Source organism: Diceros bicornis, chromosome 20 (assembly GCF_020826845.1).
Source record: "Diceros bicornis minor isolate mBicDic1 chromosome 20, mDicBic1.mat.cur, whole genome shotgun sequence".
NCBI classification, from domain to species: domain Eukaryota; kingdom Metazoa; phylum Chordata; class Mammalia; order Perissodactyla; family Rhinocerotidae; genus Diceros; species Diceros bicornis.
The window spans coordinates 46536666-46549690 of NC_080759.1; positions in this window are offsets into that span (position 1 = coordinate 46536666).

A 13025-nucleotide genomic window follows, 5' to 3' on the forward strand; every position below is an offset into this window, starting at 1 on the left:
GGACATGGGAGAAGGAGAAGGGAGGACAAGACTTCTTTGGTGGCCATTGTTTAGAAGTTGCACACATCACTTTTTCTGAGAGCATATTGAACAGATCTTGCACATGTGTCCAGATCGAATATAAAGCATGTTAGGAACTCATACTCTCATTATGAAGATTTATATGCACAGCTAAAAATTCTACCACTATCAAAAAGTAAACATAATAAAGGACAAATAACAGTCTCTTCTAGAGTTAGTAACAGTGGTGATGAAGAGAATTAAATAGATGAAAAAATATATTTTTGTTGCAAAATCATCCAACACTAAAGCTTGATTGGCTAAAGGTTAACAGAAAATGCCTCAGTATTCTGCATCACGCAATGCAATGAATGGTGGATCTCTAATGAGATGGGAAACCTTGATGAGAAAAAACTTAGATGTGAGCAATAATTTTTAGATGAGGAGTAGCACAAAAGGGCCTTTCAAAGGATGAGAAAACCCTGCCAAAGGCCATTAGCAAAACTAAGAAATTCTGATGTCAGATAATATAGGAATTTTTTCTAATATGAAATAGAAACAATGATACTGAAAATTGAAGAAGTATAACCAAATAAGTGGAAATTATTGTGTTGAAATTATAAGAAAACAATGGGACTACAATGATGATCATAATCCTTTTCACAAGTGGGAAGTTTAAGCCAAACATGGTGGCTACAGTACAGGTGAACAACTGATGGAACGCTGTTTCCATCATTGAACAGCAAACAGTTTGGGACACACTGTTGGTGTCTAATCAGAACACGCTCTAAGATTCTTGCACTTCAATCATTAATAAAAGAGTGTTAATACCAAACTATAGATGCAATTTTAGACTTCCACACTCATTCTTTTTGAACTATGCAAACATTAATATAAATTTTCTAAGAAGCATAGAAATGCCCTTTTAAATCAGCTGTTCTTCCCATGAAGCTCAGTAGTAATCAAAAGATAAAATTTAGGTGAGCTATGAATTCATTTTGGAAAAAATTATATGTTTATTTTAACTGACCTCTGAATGGATTTTAGTATTTCCTTCACTTACCAATACAGGGAGAATTCACAATAGTAGCAGAACCTTTGGCTTTGTAAGCAATAGAAACCGTAAATATTTTCATGCCACATATGGTATATATTGCAATATAGCATATGCGCGCATTCCTGCTTTGAAATCATGCTGTTGTTATACCTGCCACTAATTCTGATTTTTAATGCATTAATAAGGAAGCACTTATATTACCACATCATATTTAAACATTTTCATATCTGTCTTTCAATATAATTAGTTTCCTTTGTAATCCTCTGTATTTTATTTCATAGATTTAAAGTAAATAAAGTAAATACATGCACTCTGAGAAGAAGTCTCTTCTACTTTAGGAGACTGACAAAGGATCCATGTCACGCAAAATGATTAAGGACCACTGATTTAAAGGAATCAACTAGAAAGAGCATAATGAGTCAAGAACGAAGCATGTTTTATCTTCAAAAATAAGTATTTTTTTTAAAAGATAACCTTTTCAATCATAATATACCTATTTTCTTTTGATAAAGGATTTGACAGAATCTATGGTGGATATTTTGTGGAAAACACTTGTAAATGTTATTAATATATCTACTCACTCTGAATCCCTTATTTCTTCCTAAGTACTACTTTAAGGGTTATAATCTCCTTTCCTCCAAATTACACTAGATAGTCTCATTTCCTTAGGTAATATTAAATTCCAGAAGCTAGGCTCCATTTCTTGCCCCATTTTTTTCCTGAGGCCATACCCACTGCTTGAACACTAACCTCTAAATTAGGTTTTTCAGAGGATAACTGTAATTTTCACACGGTAAAATGTTATAAAGTAAGTTGCAAACTATAACAAATATAATAGTACCAGGTCAACTTTCAAAAATATTTCACTTTATTAGAATGCAAGTATTGAAACATTCCAAAATAAAATATATGCTAAAATTTGTGCCGCGGGCTGGCCCGGTGGCTTAGCGGTTGGGTGCGCACGCTCCGCTACTGGCGGCCTGGGTTCAGATCCCGGCAAGCACCGACGCACTGCTTCTCCGGCCATGTTGAAGCAGCCTCCCACATACAGTAACTAGAAGGATGTGCAACTATGACTTACAACTATCTACTGGGGCTTTGGGGGAAAAAAAAAAAGGAGGAGGATTGGTAATAAATGTTAGCTCAGAGCCGGTCTTCCTCAGCAAAAAGAGGAGGATTAGCGTGGATGTTAGCTCAGGGCTGATCTTCCTCACACACACACACACACAAAAAACAACTTGTTCTCCTTTCCCATTTAGAGACCAATTAAAATAAAAAGTAATACATATTCAGAATTGCGTTTTAAAGAGAGAAAACATTGTCTGTTGGAATTTTGTTTTGAAATTTATTCTTTAGTTTAGTCAGTGGTTCCCAAATAGGGTGCCTTGCCATTGTTCAAGGTAGATCTACAATGTCTGGAGATGTTTTTGGTCATCATGATTGGGGATGGTGCCGTTAGCTTCTAGTGTGTAGTGGTCAGAGATGCTAAATGTTCTACAATGCACAGGAACAGCATCCTACGACAAAGAATTGTCCTGCCCGAAAAGCCAACAAGAGTGAGACTGAAATACTTTGCTTCATATGTTTGAATCAATGTAATGATGAGAAAATCAGTTAGAGAGAGAAGTCCTAATAAATTAACACAATAATTTATTATTATTTATATTTATTATTATTCATTCCCTTTTATGGAATTGCTATGACTCTTGTTAATATTTATTAACTATTTCCCTCTCTAATGTCAAATCAACATTTAACTACATGAATGTGCTTATGTGTCTCCCCTAAAGAAAGCTTTTCATCCATCAGATTATTCTCTCAAATTGCCACTCTATATTATACCCATCAAAATCATAAAACAGCTGTGCATCCCGTTGTATCTACACTTTTAACTCCCTTGATTCACTTCTAAATTGACTACAATCCCAGACTGAACCTCCATATTTCAGTGAAATTTCTTTTGCTGATATTATTGAGCTTCATTTACTAAATCTGAGGAATATTTTTCAATATTTTTTCTTACTTAACCACCTAACACATTGACTGTTTTTAAAATAATGACCATACTATGTTTATAAAGGTTGAAGTATTTATTTATCTGCCTTCCTAGATTTTCTTCCACTCACTTAGGCTCCTTCTCTGCCTCTTCATCCATGTCTTTCTTACTGGGCTTTCTTACTGGGCAAATAAAATATCAACTTTTACAAACACTAGATGTATGCCTCTACTTTTCTTATTCTGCCTATAGCCATGGTCAGTATCACTCACTCCGGTGACTTCACATGTCATCACCAGAAAGAGGATTCCCAAATCTGATCTTAAGCTTTATTTGCTGTTTTCAAAAACAGATCTGATTATTCAATCACTTACTTGCTATTACAACATAAATGTCTCACAAAGAACTTGTCCACAGTGGGACCCTTGAATTTATACCCAAAACATGCACGTCTGCCTGTGTTACTACATCTTAGTAAATGGCATTATGATCTAATTAATGATTTAAAAAAAAATCTAGGAGTTTATATTGAAATACACTTGACTTATCTCTCTCAATCTCATATCTAATCAATCATCAAGTAGACTTCACAGACTTCGTGACATTATCTCAACTCTGTACAATGTCCTACATTCTTTTTTGTCATTACTCTACCATTGCCCATCTTCATTGTTTAATCTAGATTTCTGCACAATCCTCTGAGTGTTCTCTTTGCCTTCTCTCTGCTTAAAAATTTTAATTGCCCTCTAGAAGTCTCATGGTAAATGTCTTAGCCTATATAAAGCCCCATATACTATAGCCCGTGACAGCCTTGGTGGCTCAACTCTCACCGTCCGCCCCACCTCACTCTACTCTACTGATCTCCTTTGATTTCCTGATCAAGAAATGAACCCATTTCCAGGTTACAAACATATAACTCTATTATCTTGAAATATTATTTTCTTCCATTTCCTAGCTAATTCCAACCCATTCCTTAAATCCCATCATAAGCTTAAATTGTCCCAGAAAAGATATGCTATGCCTAGCACTTTAAGTCTGATTTAAGTGTCCATCTTTCTAAACATCCATAACACCCTCTGTGTCTCCCATCTTAATTTTTATTATACTGTAAGTATCTATTTGTTTGTTTACATCAAACACTAGCTTAGAGTAGCTGGGACCATATATGTATTGTTCACTGTTTTGTCCTTAGCATCTAATGCAGTCTGTCTCCCCCAAAATAAAGCCTCAAAACCAAATTTAATTTCATTCTTATTTATGAAACTTTTATCAGAGTGTTTCAACCCAAACCGATACTTACATCTGAATTTTATAACAGTAATGATCTTTTTCCACATTATTTGCTCAAGCCAACTACTGGTGTTCTATTAGCATTTACATAAAATAAAACATACAAGAAAAAGTCCTAACATCTTATGTTTGTTTATGAAAATTTATACATTTTTTTCTGGTAAATCATCCAAAACTTATTATTTTATTTTTTTTGAGAAGATTATAGAAATGAAATGAATTCTCTAGCTGTTTAATGAATTTGATCAAAATCATGCCTAGTGGAGAAAATTGAGAGATTGTGGTTCATAATAATGAATTAGTTCTCTATCCTTCATAAGATTTCGAAAACATATTGATTTTATTTATCTATTTTTAGGATTTCACTTACATAAATGATACAACTTATCTCTGATAAGAAGTTACATACAAGAAAGATGAAGGAAATGTTGTGAATTTGGAATCATTTATGGCAGGTTGAAGAAAAAAAAGACAGGTCATCTATTAGCTTGTATAGAGTAATAAGGACCAGAATATCTAAGCTCCTGTAGATACAGAGATTTATAAGATTTGAATTATTCTTTTCTTGACTACGAAAATTTAACTGCATGGTGCAAAATTAAAATCAATTTAACAAGTACAGTCACAAGAATTGCTGAATTAAGTAAAACAAACCCAGGCATTTGAAGTTCAGGCACAAGGATAACAGAATTATTGTCATGCCATGCTTTTAAAAATTTGTATTTTTGTATATTACATGCAATAAAGTGAACAAATTTTAGGCATAGAGCTTAATTACTTTTTAAATGAACATTTTTGTTTTAGACAGTTTAAGATTTTCTGAAAAATTGGCAAGATAGTACAAAGTTTCCATATATCACAAACCCAGTTTCTCTATTGTTAACATCTAACATTTTTCAGTATGGCATACTTGTTACTAGTGATGAACCACGATTGATAAATTATTATTTATTAAAGCCCATACATTTTTGAGATTCCTTAGTTCTGTTCTGGGATTCCATCCGGGGTTCTGTGTTACATTTAGTCGTCATGTCTTCCTAGGCTCCTCTTGGCTGTGACAGTTTCTCAGACTTTCCTTGTTTTTGATGACCTTGACAGTTTTGAGGAATGCTTATCAGGAATTTTATAGAAAATTTCTCAAATGGGATTTTTCTGATGTTTTTCTCTTGATCAGACTGGGAATATGGAATGTGTGGGGAGGAAAACCACAGAGGTAAAGTGTCATTTTTATCATATCCTATTACCGACATGGTTTACATGGTTGATGTAGCCTTGGTCACCTGACTAAGATAGTGCTTACTAGATTTTTCAATGATACAATTACTCTGTTATTCCCCTGTCATACTCTACCCTTTAGAAGGAAGTCACTTATGTGTAGCCCACACCAAAATTGTGGAGAATTGAGCTCCATCTTGAGAGTGTAGTAACCACATAAATTATTTGGACTTCTTTCTTCATAGGCATTTTGTCTCTATTCCCTATTTATTTATTTACTTAATAATTTACATATATCATTATAGACATGAATATTTATTGTATACTTTGAGTATACTCACTTCATTATACTCACTTATTAGTTCAAGAGATTTTTGTTTGTTCTTTGGGATTTACTACATCGCAATCACGTCATCAACAATAAAAAGGATTTTCTCTCTTTCTTTTCAATCTATGTCTATGTATTTTCTTTTCTTGTTTTATCACGCTACCTGGGACTTCCAGTACAATGTTGAATAGGAGCGGTGAGAGAGGACATCTTTTCCTTGTCCTTGTTTATGTGGAAACTCTCCAGTCCTTTCCTGCTAAGCATGGTTTTAGCTATATACGTTTTTGTGGATGTTCCTTATCAAGTTGAGGAAATTCCCCTCTATTTCTAGTTTTAATCATGAATGAGTGTTAGATAATTCAAATGCTTTTTCTGTATCACTTGATATGCTCATGTGATTTTTATTCTTCAGTCTGTTAATGTGGTAATTATAATAATAGCTTTTTGAATGTTGATCACAGTGTATACCTTGTTTTACATATTTTTGGATTTGCTACGATTTTGTTGAGTATTTTTACGTCTATGTTAATGAGAAATATTCATCTGTAATTTTCCTTTCTTCTAACAACTTTATCTTGTTTTGGTATTAGGATAACACTAGCCTCTTAGAATGAATTAGTGCTCCCTCTGCTTCTATTTTTCAAAAGAAATTAAAAAGAATTCTTCAATCGTTTCTTCTTTAAATGTTTGGTGGAACTCATCAGTGAAACTATCTATGCCTAGAACTTCCATTATTTGAAAGTTTATTAATTATTCGTTCCAAGATTTTTATAGACAGAGAAATATTTAGATTATCAATTTCTTCTAGTATGAGTGTTGGCATCTACGTCTTTCAAGAGTTATTCCTTTTTTTGAAGTTATCAAATCCGGGATATAAATTTGTTCACAGTATTCATGTATTATCCTTTTAATGTCTATAGTTAATTAAAATGATGACTTTTCTTTCATTTCTAATACTGATACTCTGTGCCTTCTCTCTTAATTATTGATTAGCCAGGGTAAGATTCATCAGTTTTACTGATCTTTTCAAAGAAGTAGACTTTGGTTGTTGATTTTCTCTATCAATTTCTCTTTTGAATTTCACTGATTTGTTCTAATTTTTATTATTTCTTCTGCTTACTTTAGGCTTACATTACTTACCTTTTCTCAAGTTTTCTAAGACGGAAGATTGGATTATTGATTTTAAACATTTTTGTTTGCTGATATATGCATTTTATGCTTTAAATTTCACTCTAAGCACTGCTTTTGTTACATCTCATAAATTTGTATAAATTGTATTTTCATTTTATTAAACATATTTTAAAAATTTCTTTTGAGACCTTTTCTTTGACTCCTATGTTACATGTTACACTCACATGCTATATATTAAAAATGTGCCATTAAATTTCCAAATAATTGGGAGATTTTAAAGCTATATTTCTATTATTGATTTCTAATTTAAGTCCAGTGTGGTCTGAGATGTACATTGCACAATTCTGTTATTTTACATTTGTTGGGTTATTTTTTAAAGCTCAGCATGTGGACTACCTTGGTGAATGTTCCATATGTACTTGAGAAAATGTATATTCTCTTTTTTAGATGGAGTATTCTATAAATGCCAATTACATAAAGTCATAGTGCTATTTAGAAACTTCAGCTAAATCAGCCTAAATCTTTATATGGAGTCATCACTTATCCTCATTATAAATGTAAAATCTCAGGTACCTTATTCTTGGAGAATTTCTCTCTTCCCAATCATTCCAATGTCTTTCCAGGCTGAATCTGAAGAGGTGAGATAAGTCACTGCCAGCTTCTGCTGCCTCCTACAGACCTATATGTAAATTAGCCTCAACTGCTCACAGGAGAATAAAGATGTTTATTAAGGGAGAAGTGGCATCTTAGACAGAGTCAGTATGCTGGGAGATTAAATGAGCTTTTCATACAACTCATATCTCTAGAACTTGATTTGGCATACTTCTACCTATGCTTGCTTTGTAAACAATGGTCATATCTTATTTTTGTGCTAGGTATGTAAGATAGTGTCTATTTCGTGAGAGAGAACTCAGGCGCATAGCTTCCTGTTTCCCAATGTTTAGGTATTCATTCTCCACCTAAGCTAGCAATCCATGAATGATGTCTCAAAGAAGAATAATTTCTTGCCAGAGAGCATAGATTTAGAATAAAACTTTAGGAACTGTTCTTATGAGTCTTGTGTCAAGGCTTACTGCAGGATCCACACAGTATCCTATTCTGCCTCAGTCATCCTATGTAATATTGGATCTACTAAATCAGAGAATGGAGTGTTGATGCTGAATGCGTTTCCACTTTAAATAAAGAAACCTCTCTATTTTCAAACTCTATCCAGAAACCTTTCCATTCACTCAGAAAATTTATGGCAGCAGCATATCCAATTTTGTACATATTTTTTCCAAAATCTCGTCTTTCCAACATTGCATTTCTACACTAATGACAGGGAGTCCAAACTTTAGAAAGCCATATTACTTAGAACACCTTAAATTATACATATAATTTTTTTAAAGACACCACTTTTTAGAGCAGTTTTAAGTTTACAGCAAAATGGAGAGGAAAGTACAGGGATTTCCAATATACCCTGTAGCCTTACACGTTCATAGTCTCCCTGTTATCAACACTCCCCCAACCAGAGTGGTATGTTTGTTATAATTGATGAACGTATCTTAACACGTCATAATCACCCAAGGTCCATTGTTCACTTTAGGGTTCATTCATTCTTGGTGTTATACATTCTATACATTTGGACAAATGTAAAATGACATGTATCCATCATTATAGTACCATACACAGTGTTTTTACTGCCCTAAAAATCCTCTTTGCCCCAACTATCCGTATCCCCACACAAATTATGTTCTGAATGTTGGCACTCCTCCAACATTCTTATATTGAAATCCTAATGCCCAAGGTGATGGTATAAGAAGTGGTGCCTTTGGGAGGAGAATAGGTCATGAGGGGTAGAGCCCTCATGAATGAATTAGTGCCCTTGTTAAAGAAGCCCCAGAGAGACTTCTTGCTCCTGCCACCATTTGAATACACAGTGAGAAGTAGGCAGTCTACAATCAGAAAGAGGGCCTTCACCAGAAACCGATCATGCTGGCACCTTGATCGTGGATTTCCAACCTCCTGCACCATGAAAAATAAATATCTGTTGTATATGAGTTGCCCAGTCTGTGATATTTTGGTATAGCAGCCTAAACAAATGTAAATACAAATCTCTGTCAACCACTGATCTTTTTACTATCTCCATTGTTTTGCCTTTACCAGAGGTCATATAGCTAGAATCATAAAATATGTAGCTTTTTCAGATTGGCTTCTTTCACTTGGTACTATGTATTTAAGTTTCCTCCATGTATTTTCATACCCAAAATAATTTGATCTCTAGAAGACTCAGTTTAGGTATCATAGTTTATAATATGTAGATTACAGTGCTTTGGGAATTTCTCTCACCCTGAGCTTCTTACTGAGGCAGCTATAGTGACAGTTACTATCTTATTTGAATTTTTTTTTCCTATGCAGGGAAGTTATTCCATCTGCAATACTGAGCCATTAAGTTCTCTGTGACTTAAATTATGCCATAGAACTCAAAGCCACCGTGGTAGGCAGAAAATGCCCCCCTTTCCTCCCTCAAATATGTCCATGTCCTAGTCCCTGGAACCTGTGAATATGCAACATTGAGTGGCGAAATGAACTTTGCAGATATAATTATAGTTATGCACTTTAAGAAAAAAGAATTATCCTAGATGATCTGTATAGATCCAATGCAATCACAAGAGCCCTTAACAGAGAACTTTCTCCAGCTGGAGGTGAAGAAATGTAGCTGAAGAAGTCAGAGAGATTCTAAGCTTGAGAAGGACTTGACACTTTGTTGCTGGTTTCAAGATGGAGGAGACAATGTAACGAGGACTGCAGGCAACCTTAAGGAAATGAGAGAGGCCCATGGAAGGCCCCAGCAAGAAAATGGGGATGTCAGCCCTACAACCACAAGGAACTGAATTTTGCCAAATACTTGAATGTGCCTAGAAGCATATTCTTCCCTAAAAGCTCCATATATGAGTTCACGTCAGCCAACACCTTGATTTCAACCCTGAATAACAAGACAGAGAACATCATAGAGCAAACCCAGACTTCTATAGAACTATAGAATAATAAATAGATATTGTGCTAAGACACTTTGATAATTTGTTACAGCAGCAATGGAAAATTAATATAGTCATATAATTCTGTGGTGAGATAGGGAAACTGTATTTCTTTGTAAGACTTTGGGGGAAAATAAGCATTTCTAGTGTTCTTTGCTTATTTTAGTAGAGACAAATAGATTCACTAGCTACAAAACTACACATTATGCACCAAGAGCGGTACTGACATGAACAATAAAAAGACTACATCTGGGCAATAGCGGCATTTTTTTGGTAACTACATTATTAACCTTATTAAAATCTGTTGTAATTTGTATTTTTGCTAAGAAATTTTTAGATTTAAAAGTGAATGCTTATTTTTTAACCAAGACTCATGAATCCCTCTTGGTAGATGGAGATCCTTTCTTTAGAATCCCTGTCATGTAGTATTGATTTGGGTTTATTATTTTAGAAAGGAGGAGAAAGTTAAAGGATTTAACATGATCTTTCCTACCGAAGTTGTCCCTTATTTTACGGCCCAGAAAGATAGTACATGGATTTATATAGTTACTTCAATATGAATTCTAACTCTGAACTCAAGGACTGAAAAAGCAATCAGGGATCTTGAATAGAATATTATGAAGTTGTACTTTGTCAAAAGTCTGTGTGTTACCTGAACTTTACAAAACTCCATTCTGACTGCTAGACCATCTTGGTATAACCTGTCTCTTAGAGTAAGTGTAAGATCAAAGTCACTGTGTAAACATCCTTAGAGCTCATTTTCCTTGTAAAATTGCCACAATTCTGTTTGAGAAATCTAGTAGGGATATTAACAGTATATAAGGAAATATATAACTCCCTGGAAGGTTACTACAGCCTCTTTAATCAAGAATTGATGGATATGTAAAGACTCAGGACTAAGAATTAGATGATTATTATGTTGGCTCAAGACATTGTTGGAATTTTAATAGTTAGACACAAGAGGAAAGACTTTATTGTTATCCATTTTGTTGTTAGAGGCACAGAAATGTATAGTTAACATCAAAAAATTATACTGGTCAGACAATTCTGAATTCATATTATGGTAACTGTATCTATTTTCTTCCTTACAACTTTTGGTCTCTGATATCCCAGAAAAACCAGGGAGTTCAACTCAAATACAGTGCCTTCTACAGTAATTCCAGACCATTAGAGCACAACCCAGATATTGTAACCTTCACCAACGTGTTTCTCAAGACTTTCATGAAAGGAATGTCCATTGGGCCTTGTTATGGGATAAAGTCTGGGGATTGATGGAAGGGTTTCCATAAATAACATACTCCAACATTCTTACTAAAGAATCCAATGAGTACTTGACAATGTAATTTCATTAATCATGGGCCACTCCTGAACCTATATTTTGACAAAAACAGGACAAAGGATTAGATAAAACAACAGACAAGCAAATCACACCATAATCTTTGTAATTACATGCATAAATAAAATTTTCAGATTAATAAAAGTCAAGTCTTGGAACCAGCCCAGTGGCGCAGCAGTTAAGTGCATGCACTCTGCTTGGGCGGCCCCAGGGATCCCGGGCGCGCACTGACACACCACTTGTCAGGCCATGCTGTGGCGGCGTCCCACATAAAGTAGAGGAAGATGGGCACAGATGTTAGCCCAGGGCCAGTCTTCCTCAGCAAAAAGAGGAGGATTGGCATCGGATGTTAGGTCAGGGCTGATCTTCCTTGTAAAAAAAAAAACAAAAAAGTCAAGTCTTTATTTTGTCTTAGAATCCATTCTTGCACACATATTGAAAAAAATATATTAGCGTGGTTTTGCAATTGTATTCTGTCTAGTGCTTATTTTTCAGTTTTTAACATTGTCATTGGCTCTGCGGTTATGCAGGTATGCGACTCTAGTTGTATCTTGGGAGAGATTGTAGATTGTGGTAACAGGGAAAACGGAAAAGAGCTCCCGCTTTCAAAGAAGTTACAATGTTTTTATTCAAGGACGGTGTAGGAACAGCCTCCTCAGATAAGGCGGGACAGAAGCTTTGGTTGTCAAGAAGCGTTCAGTAGGGATTGTGTATTCAGAGTAACCCCAATATTCTGAGCTCTCTTTAATATCCTCAAGATTATTATAAGAACCTCTTATATGCTCTTATTTTTATGCAACTTCCCAGACAAGAATGTGACTTCAAGTGTTCTTATTCTTAATGCTTAGACAAAAAATGATGCTTTATTTTCAGATATCTCAGCCATGTGGCTGCAACAACTAACCCATTCTTTTAGGACTCTCCCAGAAAGCCCCTGGGCTTCCGTACGCCTTCACCCAAGAATATAGGGATTTCAGGCTGTCATTCCCCTTCTTAATCTATCCAATGCCTTTCAAAAATACCGTTTCATATTGCAGTCCCAGATTTCTCCATGATCTCTTCTACAGTAGCTGACACAAAATTTTCCCCAAACCTTGACTTCAATGGTCACTTGATCCTGGATGAGCACAGAGAATAATTTAATGACCTGTCTCAGTTCTTCAAACAAGATTTAGGACTAGCCCTGATAAAAAAATCCCAGATTCCCACTATTTTCTGGACGGTTCAATGCCTGTACCTCTCCCAGTGACTTTGTTTTTATACTAGTAGATGCACCAGATACTTAATTTTTATTTACTAGACAAGATAATTTATTTTAAGGGCATCACTGAGAGTAAAATATGTAAAGTTTGAAGGAAGAGAGATCAAAAATAGGAAAATATGTAGGCATTGCATTGAAAAATGTCTATATTAGGTCCGATTGTCAGAAAGACCAGTCACAGGAAATATTTGAGTAAATCAAACAGAGTTTTCTTTTTAAAATGAAAAGAAATGAAGCCAATGTGAATAATGGAGTAGAGATCTTGGAACATCCAACACTCCATAAAATCAATAAAATACTGGAAAATTATTGATATCAAAAACTTTTTCAGAATTCTAGAAATTAAATACAGGCTTGCATTCATGTGAGGAGCATTTGTTAAAATATATATATA